The sequence below is a fragment of the Poeciliopsis prolifica genome, unplaced genomic scaffold (genome assembly GCF_027474105.1).
Source record: "Poeciliopsis prolifica strain line A6 unplaced genomic scaffold, Auburn_PproV2 SCAFFOLD011, whole genome shotgun sequence".
NCBI classification, from domain to species: domain Eukaryota; kingdom Metazoa; phylum Chordata; class Actinopteri; order Cyprinodontiformes; family Poeciliidae; genus Poeciliopsis; species Poeciliopsis prolifica.
In genome coordinates, this window is record NW_026562386.1 from 13,778,779 (window position 1) to 13,803,225 (window position 24,447).

The following is a 24,447-nucleotide window of genomic DNA, read 5'->3' on the forward strand; positions in this document are numbered from 1 at the left end:
AGAAATATAGATAAGCTAGCTCTAAGCTCTAGCTTAGAGTTAGCTTAGAGCTAGCTTAGAGCTAGCTATTGCCTTGTTACTATCTTAGCAGTATAAGTACAGTACAACTATTAATTGATCATTGATATTTACTCTGCCAGTCACTAGAACCTTCTATATTAATAATCCCGTTTTGTTAACGGGGTTGTTCTACCTTCGCAGTGTGGCTACGGATACCATGTGTTATACAAAATTCCCAGAAGTTAACAACTTGCAGGTTGTCTATATATCCTTTCAGCTGGTTAAACTATACTCAAAGCTCAGCTTGTCACCTCCAGTCCAGCAGAGTTTCAATATTACCATATAACAGAACGGAGTAAGTGCACCATCCCCGGATATACTGCAATACCAGGTTGATGCTTGGAGAGGACAGAGCAAGCCCCTAGTCCATCTCCCTGTCCGAAAAATCAATTTAATACAACGTCCTCATATAGGGGACTATCAGATATTAAACTGATAAGAACAGAAACTACACTTGATCTGAGCCAAAAGGCCGAGAAGCGATGCTAAAGGGCCGGGGAGGACGCGAAGCCTTTCCGGGGACACTAAGCTTGACTCACGGTTCACAAACTTTAACATTATTTTAAACCTGCAAACGAAGCGTGGACCGTGGCGTGTTATTTCATGAAGATCCGGCGGTTTTAATCTTTGTATGTTGCGGGAAATTAAACTAAATCAGTCAACTAAAGGAAAATATCCGGGATAACATGTACCACGTGGTACGCGTTCGTCCAATAGGAAGCGGAGAATCAATCAATCAATCAATCAAATTTTATTTGTATAGCACATTTCAGCAAGGCATTTCAAAAACACAAGAACACAAAGTCATGCAACATATAATAGACAATACATTGTTACATATTACATTTCAAATCCAATTCTAAACAGGTGTGTTTTTAATTGCGATTTAAAAGAAGTCAGGGTTTCCGCTGTTTTACAGTTGTCTGGAAGTTTGTTCCAAAGTTTTGGTGCATAGATGCTGAAAGCTGCTTCTCCTCTCTTGGTTCTGGTTCTGGGGATGCAGAGCAGACCAGAACCAGAAGACCTGGGAGGTCTGGAAGGTTGATACAACAACAGCAGATCTTTGATGTATTGTGGTGCTAAACCGTTCAGTGATTTATAAACTAACAACAGTATTTTAAAATCTATTCTTTGAGCTACAGGGAGCCAGTGGAGGGACTTTAAAACTGGTGTTATGTGCTCTATCTTCCTGGTTTTAGTGAGAACGCGAGCAGCAGCATTCTGGATCAGTTGCAGCTGTCTGATTGATTTGTTGGACAGGCCTGTGAAGACGCTGTTACAATAATCAATGTGACTAAAGACAAATGCATGAATGAGTTTCTCTAGATCTGGCTGAGACATTAGTCCTCTAATCCTGGAGATGTTCTTCAGGTGATAGAAGGCCGATTTTGTTACTGTCTTTATGTGGCTCTGGAGGTTCAAGTCCGAGTCCATCACTACTCCCAGGTTTCGGGCCTGATCGCTAGGTTTTAGTTGTAATAACTGAAGCTGTGCATTGACTCTAGATCGTTCCTCTTTAGGTCCAAAAATAATGACTTCAGTTTTATTTTGTTCAGTTGGAGAAAGTTTGGCACATCCACACATTTATCTGTTCTAAGCATTTATTCAGTGATTGGATGGGTTCAGGTCACCTGGTGACATCGTAATGTAGAGCTGTGTGTCATCCGCATAGTGTGGTAGCTAATATTATTTCCTGTTATGACTGAGCTAGTGGGGAGAATATAAATATTAAATAAGAGGGGTCCTAAGATTGAACCTTGGGGTACCCCATATGTGACCTTTGACCTCTTTGATAAGAAGTTTTCAATTGAAACAAAGAAATCCCTGATTCAAGGTCAGTCGAGGACCGAACCGAGAGTCCCCCAAACTCTCCAGTCGATTCAGTAATATGTCATGGTCCCCAGTGTCAGAAGCTGCACTGAGGTCCAACAGAACCAGCACCGTGTTCTCCCACAGTCCATATTTATATGGATATCATTGAATACTTTTACGAGGGCAGTCTCCGTTGCTGTGGTGAGCACGAAAAACAGACTGGAAAGTGTCAAAGCAGTTGGTCATCATGAGGAAACTATTTAATTGTTTACACACAGTTTTTTCAATAACTTTGCTGATGAATGTGAGGTTTGAGATTGGCCTGTATTCTGCAATAGTGATTTGTCCAGTTGTTCTTTTTTAACGGTGGTTTGATGACTGCTGTTTTTTCAAAGCCTGGGGGAAAACACCTGATGTAAGCGATGAGTTTACGATTTGGATCAGATCAGCAGCAATAACAGGCAGGACTTTGTTAAAGAAATGTGTGGGTAGGACATCCAGACAGCAGGAGCTTGAACTTAATTGATTTATAATTTCTTCTAGGGTTTTATAATTCAGTAGTTGAAAGTGGGCGACTGTGGTTGTGTGGCAGAGTTGCCGTCTTGCAATCGGAAGGTTGTAGGTTCGATTCCAGCTTTCTCCTGCCATATGTCGAAGTGCCTCTGGCACTTAACCCCAAAATCGCCTACCGGTCTGCGTATCGGTGTGTGAATGGGTGAATGTGACTCTAGTGTAAAGCGCTTTGAGTGGTCAAAATGACTGGAAAAGTGCTATATAAGTTCAGTCCATTTACCATATATATATATAGTTTTTATTCAAGTAATTTTTGTAAATGGAGACTGAGAATCCATTTTGTTTTTGTTTTTCAGTTCCAGCATTAAGTGTTTTTTTAAAATAAAGTGTATCTATCTTTGGCAGGAAATCACATGTATTATTATGTAATTTCCGTTAAATCAGTGTAAAAAGGTCTCCAAACAATATTATTTATCTCAATAATTTTTGAGACAATTAATCGCTCAGCAAAATCTGTTATCGTGACAGGCCTATATCAAGCTAATATTTATTTTTTCCAAAATAATAAACATTTATATTGTGTTTCCAGGCCTGGCATAAAACCTGTTTCCGCTGCGCTCTGTGTGGTAAAAGCCTGGAGTCGACCACAGTGACGGATAAGGACGGAGAGCTGTACTGTAAAGGTGAAGCCATTTATTACAAAGAGTCTAAAACTCTACACACTCTTTGGAGAAATATGATTCTCCCTTTAAGACTGATTTATATCCAGTCCCATGTTGGTGGAAAGTCAAATAAAGCTTTACTACTACTAACCCAACTGCATTTGTGTGAACACAAACATGGCTGAAAATATTATTACGATATAAGCGTTTCATATCAGTCGATATCAATAATTATTGATTTATTTATTGTTTTAAATATTTGAAATGTGACCAAGCTCGTTGTGTAACCTTACTGTTTTATTCAGTTTTCACTGAACTAGCTGCGAGAGATTGAGCGGCTAATGTCTTTCCTTTGCCTACATCTCCCAGAACGCTGAGCGATTCTGGGTCAGAGGTCAGTGAAATCATTGAACATTGTAATATTCTGGTATTAGACGGGTAAATAGGCAAACAAATTTTTTTTTTTGTAAATTTACACCAAAAATTTAGAGATGAATGTAAAAATTTTCAAGAAAAAAACATGGAAAGTTAAACCTTTGATACAAAAGAAAATGTATAAACTGTATTCTATGAAACAGAGACATTGATATACATTTTTCTTTTCAGTTTGCTATGCCAAGAACTTCGGCCCAAAAGGATTCGGTCTGGGCAACGAGGCCATGTTGGAGGAACGAGAATAAACTGCGGTTCTGCTGAAGTTCAAACCCGATCACAGCGTCTCAAAGCTGGAAGATGGAGCAGCACAAACCAAACCCTCGGCAACATTATGAAAATTGTAGAGGGAAAAATGTGCAACACTAAATAAGAGGTTTTGTTACAATAAAATTAATTCTCAATGAAGTTTATAACAAAAGCAATAAAGTTGGTTTGTTAATGTGCTAATTTCTCATTTGGCTAAAAAAATCTGTATTTTAAATCAGCTTTCATGAGTTCTGGTGATGTCACTTATATCTTCAACATGTAAAAAAAAAAAAGTCATCCTTTCATTTAGATTTTTAGTAAAAACTGTATCTGAAAAATAAGAGTCACCAGTAACAGACGGTAAATGAATCATCTCCAAACAAATTAAAGCAAAAGTCAAAACTTAGCGATGTGGATCAAAACATTTTTGATTTTTTTTCTTGCTTTCTTCTCTAAAACAATTAGTAATGACAGAAAATATTTTGCAAATGTAGATTTTATTTCAAATCACCCCTTGTGTGAATTGAATGACAGAGTTTTAAGGTCAAGCTCCTTTGTTTAATTGTGACCAGTCATAATATTAGCAGAAAAAGGCATTTTTACCAGAAGGAAGTCTTAAAATTATGAGAAAAAAAAAACAGTTATCAAGTAACTGATTCAACCTGCTCAGTTTGAGTCGTTCTTCTAGATACTCAGTTGTTTCTCATTTTACTACATCTGTGTTCCATTAATATTATGACTTTATTCTCATTAAAAAGGGAAAAAATCTCAGCCTGTTGACCTGAATTCAAAGTCCAAGAAAAAAACAGAAGTTGCAAAAGTTGCTTGTCAAACAAGATGGCTGCCCTGGCAGCGCTTACATCACTGAAACCCAAAGAGTGTTTCTGGAAACAATTCAGATTTTCCCAAAATTAATCTTAAAAAAAAAAAAAAAAAAAAAAAACCTAAAATTTCATCAAAAAGTAAAACATTTGAGATTTATCTCAGAAATATAGATAAGCTAGCTCTAAGCTCTAGCTTAGAGTTAGCTTAGAGCTAGCTATTGCCTTGTTCCTATCTTAGCAGTATAAGTACAGTACAACTATTAATTGATCATTGATATTTACTCTGCCAGTCACTAGAACCTTCTATATTAATAATCCCGTTTTGTTAACGGGGTTGTTCTACCTTCGCAGTGTGGCTACGGATACCATGTGTTACACAAAAATCCCAGAAGTTAACAACTTGCAGGGTGTCTATATACCCTTTCAGCTGGTTAAACTATACTCAAAGCTCAGCTTGTCACCTCCAGTCCAGCAGAGTTTCAATATTACCATATAACAGAACGGAGTAAGTGCACCATCCCCGGATATACTGCAATACCAGGTTGATGCTTGGAGAGGACAGAGCAAGCCCCTAGTCCATCTCCCTGTCCCAAAAATCAATTTAATACAACGTCCCATATAGGGGACTATCAGATATTAAACTGATAAGAACAGAAACTACACTTGATCTGAGCCAAAAGGCCGAGAAGCGATGCTAAGAGCCGGGGAGGACGCGAAGCCTTTCCGGGGACACTAAGCTTGACTCACGGTTCACAAACTTTAACATTATTAAACCTGCAAACGAAGCGTGGACCGTGGCGTGTTTATTTCATGAAGATCCGGCGGTTTTAATCTTTGTATGTTGCGGGAAATTAAACTAAATCAGTCAACTAAAGGAAAATATCCGATGACATGTAACCACGTGGTACGCGTTCGTCCAATAGGAAGCGGAGAATCAATCAATCAATCAATCAAATTTTATTTGTATAGCACATTTCAGCAAGGCATTTCAAAGTGCTTTACATCATAAACACAAGAACACAAAGTCATGCAACATATAATAGACAATACATTGTTACATATTACATTTCAAAATGAAACTCTAAACAGGTGTGTTTTTAGTTGCGATTTAAAAGAAGTCAGGGTTTCCACTGTTTTACAGTTGTCTGGAAGTTTGTTCCAAAGTTTTGGTGCATAGATGCTGCTTCTCCTCTCTTGGTTCTGGTTCTGGGGATGCAGAGCAGACCAGAACCAGAAGACCTGAGAGGTCTGGAAGGTTGATACAACAACAGCAGATCTTTAATGTATTGTGGTGCGAACCGTTCAGTGATTTATAAAACTAACAACAGTATTTTAAAATCTATTCTTTGAGCTACAGGGAGCCAGTGGAGGGACTTTAAAAACTGGTGTTATGTGCTCTATCTTCCTGGTTCTAGTGAGAACGCGAGCAGCAGCTTCTGGATCAGCTGCAGCTGTTTGATTGAGTTGTTGGACAGGCCTGTGAAGACGCTGTTACAATAATCAATGTGACTAAAGACAAACGCATGAATGAGTTTCTCTAGATCTGGCTGAGACATTAGTCCTCTAATCCTGGAGATGTTCTTCAGGTGATAGAAGGCCGTTTGTACTGTCTTTATGTGGCTCTGGAGGTTCAAGTCCGAGTCCATCACTACTCCAGGTTTCGGGCCTGATCGCTAGTTTTAGTTGTAATAACTGAAGCTGTGCATTGACTCTAGATCGTTCCTCTTTAGGTCCAAAAATAATGACTTCAGTTTTATTTTTGTTCAGCTGGAGAAAGTTTTGGCACATCCACACATTTATCTGTTCTAAGCATTTATTCAGTGATTGGATGGGTTCAGAGTCACCTGGTGACATCGTAATGTAGAGCTGTGTGTCATCCGCATAGTTGTGGTAGCTAATATTATTTCCTGTTATGACCTGAGCTAGTGGGAGAATATAAATATTAAATAAGAGGGGTCCTAAGATTGAACCTTGGGGTACCCCATATGTGACCTTTGACCCTTTGATAAGAAGTTTTCAATTGAAACAAAGAAATCCCTGTTCTTTATGTAGATTCAAACCAGTCGAGGACCGAACCGGAGAGTCCAACCCAACTCTCCAGTCGATTCAGTAATATGTCATGGTCCACAGTGTCAAAGCTGCACTGAGGTCCAACAGAACCAGCACCGTGGTTCTCCCACAGTCCATATTTATATGGATATCATTGAATACTTTTACGAGGGCAGTCTCCGTGCTGTGGTGAGCACGAAAACCAGACTGGAAAGTGTCAAAGCAGTTGGTCATCATGAGGAAACTATTTAATTGTTTACACACAGTTTTTTCAATAACTTTGCTGATGAATGTGAGGTTTGAGATTGGCCTGTAATTCTGCAATAGTGATTTGTCCAGGTTGTTCTTTTTTAACGGTGGTTTGATGACTGCTGTTTTCAAAGCCTGGGGGAAAACACCTGATGTAAGCGATGAGTTTACGATTTGGATCAGATCAGCAGCAATAACAGGCAGGACTTTGTTAAAGAAATGTGTGGGTAGGACATCCAGACAGCAGGAGCTTGAACTTAATTGATTTATAATTTCTTTCTAGGGTTTTATAATTAAGTAGTTGAAAGTGGCGACTGTGGTTGTGTGGCAGAGTTGCCGTCTTGCAATCGGAAGGTTGTAGGTTCGATTCCAGCTTTCTCCTGCCATATGTCGAAGTGCCTCTGGCACTTAACCCAAAATCGCCTACCGGTCTGCATATCGGTGTGTGAATGGGTGAATGTGACTCTAGTGTAAAAGCGCTTTGAGTGGTCAAAATGACTGGAAAAGCGCTATATAAGTTCAGTCCATTTACCATATATATATATAGTTTTTATTCAAGTAATTTTTGTAAATGGAGACTGAGAATCCATTTTGTTTTTGTTTTTCAGTTCCAGCATTAAGTGTTTTTTAAAATAAAGTGTATCTATCTTTGGCAGGAAATACATGTATTATTATGTAATTTCCGTTAAATCAGTGTAAAAAGGTCTCCAAACAAATTATTTATCTCAATAATTTTTGAGACAATTAATCGCTCAGCAAAATCTGTTATCGTGACAGGCCTATATCAAGCTAATATTTATTTTTTCCAAAATAATAAACATTTATATTGTGTTTCCAGGCCTGGCATAAAACCTGTTCCGCTGCGCTCTGTGTGGTAAAAGCCTGGAGTCGACCACAGTGACGGATAAGGACGGAGAGCTGTACTGTAAAGGTGAAGCCATTTATTTACAAAGAGTCTAAAACTCTACACACTCTTTGGAGAAATATGATTCTCCCTTTAAGACTGATTTATATCCAGTCCCATGTTGGTGGAAAGTCAAATAAAGCTTTACTCTACTACTAACCCAACTGCATTTGTGTGAACACAAACATGGCTGAAAAATATTATTACGATATAAGCGTTTCATATCAGTCGATATCAATAATTATTGATTTATTTATTGTTTTAAATATTTGAAATGTGACCAAGCTCGTTGTGTAACCGTTACTGTTTTATTCAGTTTTCACTGAACTAGCTGCGAAAGATTGAGCGGCTAATGTCTTTCCTTTGCCTACATCTCCCAGAACGCTGAGCGATTCTGGGTCAGAGGTCAGTGAAATCATTGAACATTGTAATATTCTGGTATTAGACGGTAAATAGGCAAACAAATTTTTTTTTTTGTAAATTTACACCAAAAATTTAGAGATGAATGTAAAAATTTTCAAGAAAAAAACATGGAAAGTTAAACCTTTGATACAAAAGAAAATGTATAAACTGTATTCTATGAAACAGAGACATTGATATACATTTTTCTTTTCAGTTTGCTATGCCAAGAAACTTCGGCCCAAAAGGATTCGGTCTGGGCAACGAGGCCATGTTGGAGGAACGAGAATAAACTGGCGGTTCTGCTGAAGTTCAAACCCGATCACAGCGTCTCAAAGCTGGAAGATGGAGCAGCACAAACCAAACCCTCAGCAACATTATGAAAATTGTAGAGGGAAAAATGTGTGCAACACTAAATAAGAGGTTTTGTTACAATAAAATTAATTCTCAATGAAGTTTATAACAAAAGCAATAAAGTTGGTTTGTTAATGTGCTAATTTTCATTTGGCTAAAAAAATCTGTATTTTAAATCAGCTTTCATGAGTTCTGGTGATGTCACTTATATCTTCAACATGTAAAAAAAAAAGTCATCCTTTCATTTAGATTTTTAGTAAAACTGTATCTGAAAAATAAGAGTCACCAGTAACAGACGGAGTAAATGAATCATCTCCAAACAAATTAAAGCAAAAGTCAAAACTTAGCGATGTGGATCAAAACATTTTTGATTTTTTTTCTTGCTTTCTTCTCTAAAACAATTAGTAATGACAGAAAATATTTTGCAAATGTAGATTTTATTTCAATCACCCCTTGTGTGAATTGAATGACAGAGTTTTAAGGTCAAGCTCCTTTGTTTAATTGTGACCAGTCATAATATTAGCAGAAAAAGGCATTTTTACCAGAAGGAAGTCTTAAAATTATGAGAAAAAAAAAACAGTTATCAAGTAACTGATTCAACCTGCTCAGTTTGAGTCGTTCTTCTAGATACTCAGTTGTTTCTCATTTTACTACATCTGTGTTCCACTAATATTATGACTTTATTCTCATTAAAAAGGGAAAAAATCTCAGCCTGTTGACCTGAATTCAAAGTCCAAGAAAAAAACAGAAGTTGCAAAAGTTGCTTGTCAAACAAGATGGCTGCCCTGGCAGCGCTTACATCACTGAAACCAAAGAGTGTTTCTGGAAACAATCCAGATTTTCCCAAAATTAATCTTAAAAAAAAAAAAAAAAAAAAAACCCTAAAATTTCATCAAAAAGTAAAACATTTGAGATTTATCTCAGAAATATAGATAAGCTAGCTCTAAGCTCTAGCTTAGAGTTAGCTTAGAGCTAGCTTAGAGCTAGCTATTGCCTTGTTCCTATCTTAGCAGTATAAGTACAGTACAACTATTAATTGATCATTGATATTTACTCTGCCAGTCACTAGAACCTTCTATATTAATAATCCCGTTTTGTTAACGGGGTTGTTCTACCTTCGCAGTGTGGCTACGGATACCATGTGTTATACAAAATTCCCAGAAGTTAACAACTTGCAGGGTGTCTATATACCCTTTCAGCTGGTTAAACTATACTCAAAGCTCAGCTTGTCACCTCCAGTCCAGCAGAATTTCAATATTACCATATAACAGAACGGAGTAAGTGCACCATCCCCGGATATACTGCAATACCAGGTTGATGCTTGGAGAGGACAGAGCAAGCCCCTAGTCCATCTCCCTGTCCCAAAAATCAATTTAATACGATGTCCCCATATAGGGGACTATCAGATATTAAACTGATAAGAACAGAAACTACACTTGATCTGAGCCAAAAGGCCGAGAAGCGATGCTAAAGGGCCGGGGAGGACGCGAAGCCTTTCCGGGGACACTAAGCTTGACTCACGGTTCACAAACTTTAACATTATTTTAAACCTGCAAACGAAGCGTGGACCGTGGCGTGTTTATTTCATGAAGATCCGGCGGTTTTAATCTTTGTATGTTGCGGGAAATTAAACTAAATCAGTCAACTAAAGGAAAATATCCGGGATAACATGTAACCACGTGGTACGCGTTCGTCCAATAGGAAGCGGAGAATCAATCAATCAATCAAATTTTATTTGTATAGCACATTTCAGCAAGGCATTTCAAAGTGCTTTACATCATAAACACAAGAACACAAAGTCATGCAACATATAATAGACAATACATTGTTACATATTACATTTCAAATGAAACTCTAAACAGGTGTGTTTTTAGTTGCGATTTAAAAGAAGTCAGGGTTTCCGCTGTTTTATAGTTTTCTGGAAGTTTGTTCCAAATTTTTGGTGCATAGATGCTGAAAGCTGCTTCTCCTCTCTTGGTTCTGGTTCTGGTAATGCAGAGCAGAACCAGAACCAAAAGACCTGGGAGGTCTGGAAGGTTGATACAACAACAGCAGATCTTTAATGTATTGTGATGCTAAACCGTTCAGTGATTTATAAACTAACAACAGTATTTTAAAATCTATTCTTTGAGCTACAGGGAGCCAGTGGAGGGACTTTAAAACTGGTGTTATGTGCTCTATCTTCCTGGTTTTAGTGAGAACGCGAGCAGCAGCATTCTGGATCAGTTGCAGCTGTCTGATTGATTTGTTGGACAGGCCTGTGAAGACGCTGTTACAATAATCAATGTGACTAAAGACAAACGCATGAATGAGTTTCTCTAGATCTGGCTGAGACATTAGTCCTCTAATCCTGGAGATGTTCTTCAGGTGATAGAAGGCCGATTTTGTTACTGTCTTTATGTGGCTCTGGAGGTTCAAGTCCGAGTCCATCACTACTCCCAGGTTTCGGGCCTGATCGCTAGGTTTTAGTTGTAATAACTGAAGCTGTGCATTGACTCTAGATCGTTCCTCTTTAGGTCCAAAAATAATGACTTCAGTTTTATTTTTGTTCAGTTGGAGAAAGTTTTGGCACATCCACACATTTATCTGTTCTAAGCATTTATTCAGTGATTGGATGGGTTCAGAGTCACCTGGTGACATCGTAATGTAGAGCTGTGTGTCATCCGCATAGTTGTGGTAGCTAATATTATTTCCTGTTATGACCTGAGCTAGTGGGAGAATATAAATATTAAATAAGAGGGGTCCTAAGATTGAACCTTGGGGTACCCCATATGTGACCTTTGACCTCTTTGATAAGAAGTTTTCAATTGAAACAAAGAAATCCCTGTTCTTTATGTAAGATTCAAACCAGTCGAGGACCGAACCGGAGAGTCCAACCCAACTCTCCAGTCGATTCAGTAATATGTCATGGTCCACAGTGTCAGAAGCTGCACTGAGGTCCAACAGAACCAGCACCGTGGTTCTCCCACAGTCCATATTTATATGGATATCATTGAATACTTTTACGAGGGCAGTCTCCGTGCTGTGGTGAGCACGAAAACCAGACTGGAAAGTGTCAAAGCAGTTGGTCATCATGAGGAAACTATTTAATTGTTTACACACAGTTTTTTCAATAACTTTGCTGATGAATGTGAGGTTTGAGATTGGCCTGTAATTCTGCAATAGTGATTTGTCCAGGTTGTTCTTTTTTAACGGTGGTTTGATGACTGCTGTTTTCAAAGCCTGGGGGAAAACACCTGATGTAAGCGATGAGTTTACGATTTGGATCAGATCAGCAGCAATAACAGGCAGGACTTTGTTAAAGAAATGTGTGGGTAGGACATCCAGACAGCAGGAGCTTGAACTTAATTGATTTATAATTTCTTCTAGGGTTTTATAATTAAGTAGTGAAAGTGGGCGACTGTGGTTGTGTGGCAGAGTTGCCGTCTTGCAATCGGAAGGTTGTAGGTTCGATTCCAGCTTTCTCCTGCCATATGTCGAAGTGCCTCTGGCACTTAACCCAAAATCGCCTACCGGTCTGCATATCGGTGTGTGAATGGGTGAATGTGACTCTAGTGTAAAGCGCTTTGAGTGGTCAAAATGACTGGAAAAGCGCTATATAAGTTCAGTCCATTTACCATATATATATAGTTTTTATTCAAGTAATTTTTGTAAATGGAGACTGAGAATCCATTTTGTTTTTGTTTTTCAGTTCCAGCATTAAGTGTTTTTTTTAAAATAAAGTGTATCTATCTTTGGCAGGAAATCACATGTATTATTATGTAATTTCCGTTAAATCAGTGTAAAAAGGTCTCCAAACAATATTATTTATCTCAATAATTTTGAGACAATTAATCGCTCAGCAAAATCTGTTATCGTGACAGGCCTATATCAAGCTAATATTTATTTTTTCCAAAATAATAAACATTTATATTGTGTTTCCAGGCCTGGCATAAAACCTGTTTCCGCTGCGCTCTGTGTGGTAAAAGCCTGGAGTCGACCACAGTGACGGATAAGGACGGAGAGCTGTACTGTAAAGGTGAAGCCATTTATTTACAAAGAGTCTAAAACTCTACACACTCTTTGGAGAAATATGATTCTCCCTTTAAGACTGATTTATATCCAGTCCCATGTTGGTGGAAAGTCAAATAAAGCTTTACTCTACTACTAACCCAACTGCATTTGGTGAACACAAACATGGCTGAAAATATTATTACGATATAAGCGTTTCATATCAGTCGATATCAATAATTATTGATTTATTTATTGTTTTAAATATTTGAAATGTGACCAAGCTCGTTGTGTAACCGTTACTGTTTTATTCAGTTTTCACTGAACTAGCTGCGAAAGATTGAGCGGCTAATGTCTTTCCTTTGCCTACATCTCCCAGAACGCTGAGCGATTCTGGGTCGGAGGTCAGTGAAATCATTGAACATTGTAATATTCTGGTATTAGACGGGTAAATAGGCAAACAAAATTTTTTTTTTGTAAATTTACACCAAAAATTTAGAGATGAATGTAAAAATTTTCAAGAAAAAAACATGGAAAGTTAAACCTTTGATACAAAAGAAAATGTATAAACTGTATTCTATGAAACAGAGACATTGATATACATTTTTCTTTTCAGTTTGCTATGCCAAGAACTTCGGCCCAAAAGGATTCGGTCTGGGCAACGAGGCCATGTTGGAGGAACGAGAATAAACTGGCGGTTCTGCTGAAGTTCAAACCCGATCACAGCGTCTCAAAGCTGGAAGATGGAGCAGCACAAACCAAACCCTCAGCAACATTATGAAAATTGTAGAGGGAAAAATGTGTGCAACACTAAATAAGAGGTTTTGTTACAATAAAATTAATTCTCAATGAAGTTTATAACAAAAGCAATAAAGTTGGTTTGTTAATGTGCTAATTTCTCATTTGGCTAAAAAAATCTGTATTTTAAATCAGCTTTCATGAGTTCTGGTGATGTCACTTATATCTTCAACATGTAAAAAAAAAAGTCATCCTTTCATTTAGATTTTTAGTAAAACTGTATCTGAAAAATAAGAGTCACCAGTAACAGACGGAGTAAATGAATCATCTCCAAACAAATTAAAGCAAAAGTCAAAACTTAGCGATGTGGATCAAAACATTTTTGATTTTTTTTTCTTGCTTTCTTCTCTAAAACAATTAGTAATGACAGAAAATATTTTGCAAATGTAGATTTTATTTCAATCACCCCTTGTGTGAATTGAATGACAGAGTTTTAAGGTCAAGCTCCTTTGTTTAATTGTGACCAGTCATAATATTAGCAGAAAAAGGCATTTTTACCAGAAGGAAGTCTTAAAATTATGAGAAAAAAAAAAACAGTTATCAAGTAACTGATTCAACCTGCTCAGTTTGAGTCGTTCTTCTAGATACTCAGTTGTTTCTCATTTTACTACATCTGTGTTCCACTAATATTATGACTTTATTCTCATTAAAAAGGGAAAAAATCTCAGCCTGTTGACCTGAATTCAAAGTCCAAGAAAAAAACAGAAGTTGCAAAAGTTGCTTGTCAAACAAGATGGCTGCCCTGGCAGCGCTTACATCACTGAAACCCAAAGAGTGTTTCTGGAAACAATCCAGATTTTCCCAAAATTAATCTTAAAAAAAAAAAAAAAAAACCCTAAAATTTCATCAAAAAGTAAAACATTTGAGATTTATCTCAGAAATATAGATAAGCTAGCTCTAAGCTCTAGCTTAGAGTTAGCTTAGAGCTAGCTATTGCCTTGTTCCTATCTTAGCAGTATAAGTACAGTACAACTATTAATTGATCATTGATATTTACTCTGCCAGTCACTAGAACCTTCTATATTAATAATCCCGTTTTGTTAACGGGGTTGTTCTACCTTCGCAGTGTGGCTACGGATACCATGTGTAATACAAAATTCCCAGAAGTTAACAACTTGCAGGGTGTCTATATATCCTTTCAGCTGGTTAAACTATACTCAAAGCTCAGCTTGTCACCTCCAGTCCAGCAGAGTTTCAATATTACCATATAACAGAACGGAGTAAGTGCACCATCCCCGGATATACTGCAATACCAGGTTGATGCTTGGAGAGGACAGAGCAAGCCCCTAGTCCATCTCCCTGTCCCAAAAATCAATTTAATACAACGTCCTCATATAGGGGACTATCAGATATTAAACTGATAAGAACAGAAACTACACTTGATCTGAGCCAAAAGGCCGAGAAGCGATGCCTAAGAGCCGGGGAGGACGCGAAGCCTTTCCGGGGACACTAAGCTTGACTCACGGTTCACAAACTTTAACATTATTTTAAACCTGCAAACGAAGCGTGGACCGTGGCGTGTTTATTTCATGAAGATCCGGCGGTTTTAATCTTTGTATGTTGCGGGAAATTAAACTAAATCAGTCAACTAAAGGAAAATATCCGGGATAACATGTAACCACGTGGTACGCGTTCGTCCAATAGGAAGCGGAGAATCAATCAATCAATCAAATTTTATTTGTATAGCACATTTCAGCAAGGCATTTCAAAGTGCTTTACAACATAAACACAAGAACACAAAGTCATGCAACATATAATAGACAATACATTGTTACATATTACATTTCAAATGAAACTCTAAACAGGTGTGTTTTTAGTTGCGATTTAAAAGAAGTCAGGGTTTCCACTGTTTTACAGTTGTCTGGAAGTTTGTTCCAAAGATTTGGTGCATAGATGCTGAAAGCTGCTTCTCCTCTCTTGGTTCTGGTTCTGGGGATGCAGAGCAGACCAGAACCAGAAGACCTGGGAGGTCTGGAAGGTTGATACAACAACAGCAGATCTTTGATGTATTGTGGTGCTAAACCGTTCAGTGATTTATAAACTAACAACAGTATTTTAAAATCTATTCTTTGAGCTACAGGGAGCCAGTGGAGGGACTTTAAAACTGGTGTTATGTGCTCTATCTTCCTGGTTTTAGTGAGAACGCGAGCAGCAGCATTCTGGATCAGTTGCAGCTGTCTGATTGATTTGTTGGACAGGCCTGTGAAGACGCTGTTACAATAATCAATGTGACTAAAGACAAACGCATGAATGAGTTTCTCTAGATCTGGCTGAGACATTAGTCCTCTAATCCTGGAGATGTTCTTCAGGTGATAGAAGGCCGATTTTGTTACTGTCTTTATGTGGCTCTGGAGGTTCAAGTCCGAGTCCATCACTACTCCCAGGTTTCGGGCCTGATCGCTAGGTTTTAGTTGTAATAACTGAAGCTGTGCATTGACTCTAGATCGTTCCTCTTTAGGTCCAAAAATAATGACTTCAGTTTTATTTTTGTTCAGTTGGAGAAAGTTTTGGCACATCCACACATTTATCTGTTCTAAGCATTTATTCAGTGATTGGATGGGTTCAGAGTCACCTGGTGACATCGTAATGTAGAGCTGTGTGTCATCCGCATAGTTGTGGTAGCTAATATTATTTCCTGTTATGACCTGAGCTAGTGGGAGAATATAAATATTAAATAAGAGGGGTCCTAAGATTGAACCTTGGGGTACCCCACATGTGACCTTTGACCTCTTTGATAAGAAGTTTTCAATTGAAACAAAGAAATCCTGTTCTTTATGTAAGATTCAAACCAGTCGAGGACCGAACCGGAGAGTCCAACCCAACTCTCCAGTCGATTCAGTAATATGTCATGGTCCACAGTGTCAGAAGCTGCACTGAGGTCCAACAGAACCAGCACCGTGGTTCTCCCACAGTCCATATTTATATGGATATCATTGAATACTTTTACGAGGGCAGTCTCCGTGCTGTGGTGAGCACGAAAACCAGACTGGAAAGTGTCAAAGCAGTTGGTCATCATGAGGAAACTATTTAATTGTTTACACACAGTTTTTTCAATAACTTTGCTGATGAATGTGAGGTTTGAGATTGGCCTGTAATTCTGCAATAGTGATTTGTCCAGGTTGTTCTTTTTTAACGGTGGTTTGATGACTGCTGTTTTCAAAGCCTGGGGAAAACACCTGATGTAAGCGATGAGTTTACGATTTGGATCAGATCAGCAGCAATAACAGGCAGGACTTTGTTAAAGAAATGTGTGGGTAGGACATCCAGACAGCAGGAGCTTGAACTTAATTGATTTATAATTTCTTCTAGGGTTTTATAATTAAGTAGTTGAAAGTGGGCGACTGTGGTTGTGTGGCAGAGTTGCCGTCTTGCAATCGGAAGGTTGTAGGTTCGATTCCAGCTTTCTCCTGCCATATGTCGAAGTGCCTCTGGCACTTAACCCAAAATCGCCTACCGGTCTGCATATCGGTGTGTGAATGGGTGAATGTGACTCTAGTGTAAAGCGCTTTGAGTGGTCAAAATGACTGGAAAAGCGCTATATAAGTTCAGTCCATTTACCATATATATATATAGTTTTTATTCAAGTAATTTTTGTAAATGGAGACTGAGAATCCATTTTGTTTTTGTTTTTCAGTTCCAGCATTAAGTGTTTTTTTTAAAATAAAGTGTATCTATCTTTGGCAGGAAATCACATGTATTATTATGTAATTTCCGTTAAATCAGTGTAAAAAGGTCTCCAAACAATATTATTTATCTCAATAATTTTTGAGACAATTAATCGCTCAGCAAAATCTGTTATCGTGACAGGCCTATATCAAGCTAATATTTATTTTTTCCAAAATAATAAACATTTATATTGTGTTTCCAGGCCTGGCATAAAACCTGTTTCCGCTGCGCTCTGTGTGGTAAAAGCCTGGAGTCGACCACAGTGACGGATAAGGACGGAGAGCTGTACTGTAAAGGTGAAGCCATTTATTTACAAAGAGTCTAAAACTCTACACACTCTTTGGAGAAATATGATTCTCCCTTTAAGACTGATTTATATCCAGTCCCATGTTGGTGGAAAGTCAAATAAAGCTTTATTCTACTACTAACCCAACTGCATTTGGGTGAACACAAACATGGCTGAAAATATTATTACGATATAAGCGTTTCATATCAGTCGATATCAATAATTATTGATTTATTTATTGTTTTAAATATTTGAAATGTGACCAAGCTCGTTGCGTAACCGTTACTGTTTTATTCAGTTTTCACTGAACTAGCTGCGAAAGATTGAGCGGCTAATGTCTTTCCTTTGCCTACATCTCCCAGAACGCTGAGCGATTCTGGGTCGGAGGTCAGTGAAATCATTGAACATTGTAATATTCTGGTATTAGACGGGTAAATAGGCAAACAAAAATTTTTTTTGTAAATTTACACCAAAAATTTAGAGATGAATGTAAAAATTTTCAAGAAAAAAACATGGAAAGTTAAACCTTTGATACAAAAGAAAATGTATAAACTGTATTCTATGAAACAGAGACATTGATATACATTTTTCTTTTCAGTTTGCTATGCCAAGAACTTCGGCCCAAAAGGATTCGGTCTGGGCAACGAGGCCATGTTGGAGGAACGAGAATAAACTGGCGGTTCTGCTGAAGTTCAAACCCGATCACAGCGTCTCAAAGCTGGAAGATGGAGCAGCACAAACCAAACCCTCAGCAACATTATGAAAATTGTAGAGGGAAAAATGTGTGCAACACTAAATAAGAGGTTTTGTTACAATAAAATTAATTCTCAATGAAGTTTATAACAAAAGCAATAAAGTTGGTTTGTTAATGTGCTAATTTCTCATTTGGCTAAAAAAATCTGTATTTTAAATCAGCTTTCATGAGTTCTGGTGATGTCACTTATATCTTCAACATGTAAAAAAAAAAGTCATCCTTTCATTTAGATTTTTAGTAAAACTGTATCTGAAAAATAAGAGTCACCAGTAACAGACGGAGTAAATGAATCATCTCCAAACAAATTAAAGCAAAAGTCAAAACTTAGCGATGTGGATCAAAACATTTTTGATTTTTTTTCTTGCTTTCTTCTCTAAAACAATTAGTAATGACAGAAAATATTTTGCAAATGTAGATTTTATTTCAATCACCCCTTGTGTGAATTGAATGACAGAGTTTTAAGGTCAAGCTCCTTTGTTTAATTGTGACCAGTCATAATATTAGCAGAAAAAGGCATTTTTACCAGAAGGAAGTCTTAAAATTATGAGAAAAAAAAAAACAGTTATCAAGTAACTGATTCAACCTGCTCAGTTTGAGTCGTTCTTCTAGATACTCAGTTGTTTCTCATTTTACTACATCTGTGTTCCACTAATATTATGACTTTATTCTCATTAAAAAGGGAAAAAATCTCAGCCTGTTGACCTGAATTCAAAGTCCAAGAAAAAAACAGAAGTTGCAAAAGTTGCTTGTCAAACAAGATGGCTGCCCTGGCAGCGCTTACATCACTGAAACCCAAAGAGTGTTTCTGGAAACAATCCAGATTTTCCCAAAATTAATCTTAAAAAAAAAAAAAAAAAACCCTAAAATTTCATCAAAAAGTAAAACATTTGAGATTTATCTCAGAAATATAGATAAGCTAGCTCTAAGCTCTAGCTTAGAGTTAGCTTAGAGCTAGCTATTGCCTTGTTCCTATCTTAGCAGTATAAGTACAGTACAACTATTAATTGATCATTGATATTTACTCTGCCAGTCACTAGAACCTTCTATATTAATAATCCCGTTTTGTTAACGGGGTTGTTCTACCTTCGCAGTGTGGCTACGGATACCATGTGTAATACAAAATTCCCAGAAGTTAACAACTTGCAGGGTGTCTATATATCCTTTCAGCTGGTTAAACTATACTGAAAGCTCAGCTTGTCACCTCCAGTCCAGCAGAGTTTCAATATTACCATATAACAGAACGGAGTAAGTGCACCATCCCCGGATATACTGCAATACCAGGTTGATGCTTGGAGAGGACAGAGCAAGCCCCTAGTCCATCTCCCTGTCCCAAAAATCAATTTAATACAACGTCCTCATATAGGGGACTATCAGATATTAAACTGATAAGAACAGAAACTACACTTGATCTGAGCCAAAAGGCCGAGAAGCGATGCCTAAGAGCCGGGGAGGACGCGAAGCCTTTCCGGGGACACTAAGCTTGACTCACGGTTCACAAACTTTAACATTATTTTAAACCTGCAAACGAAGCGTGGACCGTGGCGTGTTTATTTCATGAAGATCCGGCGGTTTTAATCTTTGTATGTTGCGGGAAATTAAACTAAATCAGTCAACTAAAGGAAAATATCCGGGATAACATGTAACCACGTGGTACGCGTTCGTCCAATAGGAAGCGGAGAATCAATCAATCAATCAAATTTTATTTGTATAGCACATTTCAGCAAGGCATTTCAAAGTGCTTTACAACATAAACACAAGAACACAAAGTCATGCAACATATAATAGACAATACATTGTTACATATTACATTTCAAATGAAACTCTAAACAGGTGTGTTTTTAGTTGCGATTTAAAAGAAGTCAGGGTTTCCACTGTTTTACAGTTGTCTGGAAGTTTGTTCCAAAAATTTGGTGCATAGATGCTGAAAGCTGCTTCTCCTCTCTTGGTTCTGGTTCTGGGGATGCAGAGCAGACCAGAACCAGAAGACCTGAGAGGTCTGGAAGGTTGATACAACAACAGCAGATCTTTGATGTATTGTGGTGCTAAACCGTTCAGTGATTTATAAACTAACAACAGTATTTTAAAATCTATTCTTTGAGCTACAGGGAGCCAGTGGAGGGACTTTAAAACTGGTGTTATGTGCTCTATCTTCCTGGTTTTAGTGAGAACGCGAGCAGCAGCATTCTGGATCAGTTGCAGCTGTCTGATTGATTTGTTGGACAGGCCTGTGAAGACGCTGTTACAATAATCAATGTGACTAAAGACAAACGCATGAATGAGTTTCTCTAGATCTGGCTGAGACATTAGTCCTCTAATCCTGGAGATGTTCTTCAGGTGATAGAAGGCCGATTTTGTTACTGTCTTTATGTGGCTCTGGAGGTTCAAGTCCGAGTCCATCACTACTCCCAGGTTTCGGGCCTGATCGCTAGGTTTTAGTTGTAATAACTGAAGCTGTGCATTGACTCTAGATCGTTCCTCTTTAGGTCCAAAAATAATGACTTCAGTTTTATTTTTGTTCAGTTGGAGAAAGTTTTGGCACATCCACACATTTATCTGTTCTAAGCATTTATTCAGTGATTGGATGGGTTCAGAGTCACCTGGTGACATCGTAATGTAGAGCTGTGTGTCATCCGCATAGTTGTGGTAGCTAATATTATTTCCTGTTATGACCTGAGCTAGTGGGAGAATATAAATATTAAATAAGAGGGGTCCTAAGATTGAACCTTGGGGTACCCCATATGTGACCTTTGACCTCTTTGATAAGAAGTTTTCAATTGAAACAAAGAAATCCCTGTTCTTTATGTAAGATTCAAACCAGTCGAGGACCGAACCGGAGAGTCCAACCCAACTCTCCAGTCGATTCAGTAATATGTCATGGTCCACAGTGTCAGAAGCTGCACTGAGGTCCAACAGAACCAGCACCGTGGTTCTCCCACAGTCCATATTTATATGGATATCATTGAATACTTTTACGAGGGCAGTCTCCGTGCTGTGGTGAGCACGAAAACCAGACTGGAAAGTGTCAAAGCAGTTGGTCATCATGAGGAAACTATTTAATTGTTTACACACAGTTTTTTCAATAACTTTGCTGATGAATGTGAGGTTTGAGATTGGCCTGTAATTCTGCAATAGTGATTTGTCCAGGTTGTTCTTTTTTAACGGTGGTTTGATGACTGCTGTTTTCAAAGCCTGGGGGAAAACACCTGATGTAAGCGATGAGTTTACGATTTGGATCAGATCAGCAGCAATAACAGGCAGGACTTTCTTAAAGAAATGTGTGGGAAGGACATCCAGACAGCAGGAGCTTGAACTTAATTGATTTATAATTTCTTCTAGGGTTTTATAATTAAGTAGTTGAAAGTGGGCGACTGTGGTTGTGTGGCAGAGTTGCCGTCTTGCAATCGGAAGGTTGTAGGTTCGATTCCAGCTTTCTCCTGCCATATGTCGAAGTGCCTCTGGCACTTAACCCAAAATCGCCTACCGGTCTGCATATCGGTGTGTGAATGGGTGAATGTGACTCTAGTGTAAAGCGCTTTGAGTGGTCAAAATGACTGGAAAAGCGCTATATAAGTTCAGTCCATTTACCATATATATATATAGTTTTTATTCAAGTAATTTTTGTAAATGGAGACTGAGAATCCATTTTGTTTTTGTTTTTCAGTTCCAGCATTAAGTGTTTTTTTTAAAATAAAGTGTATCTATCTTTGGCAGGAAATCACATGTATTATTATGTAATTTCCGTTAAATCAGTGTAAAAAGGTCTCCAAACAATATTATTTATCTCAATAATTTTTGAGACAATTAATCGCTCAGCAAAATCTGTTATCGTGACAGGCCTATATCAAGCTAATATTTATTTTTTCCAAAATAATAAACATTTATATTGTGTTTCCAGGCCTGGCATAAAACCTGTTTCCGCTGCGCTCTGTGTGGTAAAAGCCTGGAGTCGACCACAGTGACGGATAAGGACGGAGAGCTGTACTGTAAAGGTGAAGCCATTTATTTACAAAGAGTCTAAAACTCTACACACTCTTTGGAGAAATATGATTCTCCCTTTAAGACTGATTTATATCCAGTCCCATGTTGGTGGAAAGTCAAATAAAGCTTTACTCTACTACTAACCCAACTGCATTTGTGTGAACACAAACATGGCTGAAAATATTATTACGATATAAGCGTTTCATATCAGTCGATATCAATAATTATTGATTTATTATTGTTTTAAATATTTGAAATGTGACCAAGCTCGTTGTGTAACCGTTACTGTTTTATTCAGTTTTCACTGAACTAGCTGCGAAAGATTGAGCGGCTAATGTCTTTCCTTTGCCTACATCTCCCAGAACGCTGAGCGATTCTGGGTCGGAGGTCAGTGAAATCATTGAACATTGTAATATTCTGGTATTAGACGGGTAAATAGGCAAACAAAATTTTTTTTTTGTAAATTTACACCAAAAATTTAGAGATGAATGTAAAAATTTTCAAGAAAAAAACATGGAAAGTTAAACCTTTGATACAAAAGAAAATGTATAAACTGTATTCTATGAAACAGAGACATTGATATACATTTTTCTTTTCAGTTTGCTATGCCAAGAACTTCGGCCCAAAAGGATTCGGTCTGGGCAACGAGGCCATGTTGGAGGAACGAGAATAAACTGGCGGTTCTGCTGAAGTTCAAACCCGATCACAGCGTCTCAAAGCTGGAAGATGGAGCAGCACAAACCAAACCCTCGGCAACATTATGAAAATTAGAGGGAAAAATGTGTGCAACACTAAATAAGAGGTTTTGTTACAATAAAATTAATTCTCAATGAAGTTTATAACAAAAGCAATAAAGTTGGTTTGTTAATGTGCTAATTTCTCATTTGGCTAAAAAAATCTGTATTTTAAATCAGCTTTCATGAGTTCTGGTGATGTCACTTATATCTTCAACATGTAAAAAAAAAAAAAAGTCATCCTTTCATTTAGATTTTTAGTAAAACTGTATCTGAAAAATAAGAGTCACCAGTAACAGACGGAGTAAATGAATCATCTCCAAACAAATTAAAGCAAAAGTCAAAACTTAGCGATGTGGATCAAAACATTTTTGATTTTTTTTTCTTGCTTTCTTCTCTAAAACAATTAGTAATGACAGAAAATATTTTGCAAATGTAGATTTTATTTCAATCACCCCTTGTGTGAATTGAATGACAGAGTTTTAAGGTCAAGCTCCTTTGTTTAATTGTGACCAGTCATAATATTAGCAGAAAAAGGCATTTTTACCAGAAGGAAGTCTTAAAATTATGAGAAAAAAAAAAACAGTTATCAAGTAACTGATTCAACCTGCTCAGTTTGAGTCGTTCTTCTAGATACTCAGTTGTTTCTCATTTTACTACATCTGTGTTCCACTAATATTATGACTTTATTCTCATTAAAAAGGGAAAAAATCTCAGCCTGTTGACCTGAATTCAAAGTCCAAGAAAAAAACAGAAGTTGCAAAAGTTGCTTGTCAAACAAGATGGCTGCCCTGGCAGCGCTTACATCACTGAAACCCAAAGAGTGTTTCTGGAAACAATCCAGATTTTCCCAAAATTAATCTTAAAAAAAAAAAAAAAAAAAAAAAAAAAAAAAACCTAAAATTTCATCAAAAAGTAAAACATTTGAGATTTATCTCAGAAATATAGATAAGCTAGCTCTAAGCTCTAGCTTAGAGTTAGCTTAGAGCTAGCTATTGCCTTGTTCCTATTTAGCAGTATAAGTACAGTACAACTATTAATTGATCATTGATATTTACACTGCCAGTCACTAGAACCTTCTATATTAATAATCCCGTTTTGTTAACGGGGTTGTTCTACCTTCGCAGTGTGGCTACGGATACCATGTGTTATACAAAATTCCCAGAAGTTAACAACTTGCAGATTGTCTATATCCTTTCAGCTGGTTAAACTATACTCAAAGCTCAGCTTGTCACCTCCAGTCCAGCAGAGTTTCAATATTACCATATAACATAATGGAGTAAGTGCACCATCCCCGGATATACTGCAATACCAGGTTGATGCTTGGAGAGGACAGAGCAAGCCCCTAGTCCATCTCCCTGTCCCAAAAATCAATTTAATACGATGTCCTCATATAGGGGACTATCAGATATTAAACTGATAAGAACAGAAACTACACTTGATCTGAGCCAAAAGGCCGAGAAGCGATGCCTAAGAGCCGGGGAGGACGCGAAGCCTTTCCGGGGACACTAAGCTTGACTCACGGTTCACAAACTTTAACATTATTTTAAACCTGCAAACGAAGCGTGGACCGTGGCGTGTTTATTTCATTAAGATCCGGCGGTTTTAATCTTTGTATGTTGCGGGAAATTAAACTAAATCAGTCAACTAAAGGAAAATATCCGGGATAACATGTAACCACGTGGTACGCGTTCGTCCAATAGGAAGCGGAGAAGTGAATACGTCTCCCAATGT

The 24,447-nt window shown here is 37.7% G+C and overlaps 2 long non-coding RNA genes and 6 other non-coding genes across 8 annotated transcripts; 2 read left to right on the forward strand and 6 right to left on the reverse strand.

Annotated features, from left to right (window-relative positions):
* Positions 1 to 354: 354 nt before the first annotated feature.
* Positions 355 to 544, reverse strand: LOC129364481 (U2 spliceosomal RNA). Its single transcript, XR_008606447.1, has one exon. It is a non-coding gene; the product is annotated as a U2 spliceosomal RNA (small nuclear RNA).
* A 4,512-nt stretch (positions 545 to 5,056) lies between these two features.
* On the reverse strand, positions 5,057 to 5,245 carry LOC129364480 (U2 spliceosomal RNA). Its single transcript, XR_008606446.1, has one exon. It is a non-coding gene; the product is annotated as a U2 spliceosomal RNA (small nuclear RNA).
* A 4,538-nt stretch (positions 5,246 to 9,783) lies between these two features.
* Positions 9,784 to 9,973, reverse strand: LOC129364488 (U2 spliceosomal RNA). Its single transcript, XR_008606453.1, has one exon. It is a non-coding gene; the product is annotated as a U2 spliceosomal RNA (small nuclear RNA).
* A 2,443-nt stretch (positions 9,974 to 12,416) lies between these two features.
* LOC129364271 (uncharacterized) lies at positions 12,417 to 13,386 on the forward strand. Its single transcript, XR_008606418.1, has 2 exons — positions 12,417 to 12,525; positions 13,114 to 13,386. It is a non-coding gene; the product is annotated as an uncharacterized LOC129364271 (long non-coding RNA).
* A 1,128-nt stretch (positions 13,387 to 14,514) lies between these two features.
* LOC129364478 (U2 spliceosomal RNA) lies at positions 14,515 to 14,704 on the reverse strand. The gene has a single exon (XR_008606444.1). It is a non-coding gene; the product is annotated as a U2 spliceosomal RNA (small nuclear RNA).
* Positions 14,705 to 16,938: 2,234 nt separating this feature from the next.
* LOC129364273 (uncharacterized) lies at positions 16,939 to 18,118 on the forward strand. The gene is made up of 2 exons (XR_008606419.1): positions 16,939 to 17,257; positions 17,846 to 18,118. It is a non-coding gene; the product is annotated as an uncharacterized LOC129364273 (long non-coding RNA).
* Positions 18,119 to 19,245: 1,127 nt separating this feature from the next.
* Positions 19,246 to 19,435, reverse strand: LOC129364479 (U2 spliceosomal RNA). Its single transcript, XR_008606445.1, has one exon. It is a non-coding gene; the product is annotated as a U2 spliceosomal RNA (small nuclear RNA).
* A 4,556-nt stretch (positions 19,436 to 23,991) lies between these two features.
* On the reverse strand, positions 23,992 to 24,181 carry LOC129364489 (U2 spliceosomal RNA). The gene has a single exon (XR_008606454.1). It is a non-coding gene; the product is annotated as a U2 spliceosomal RNA (small nuclear RNA).
* Positions 24,182 to 24,447: the final 266 nt, after the last annotated feature.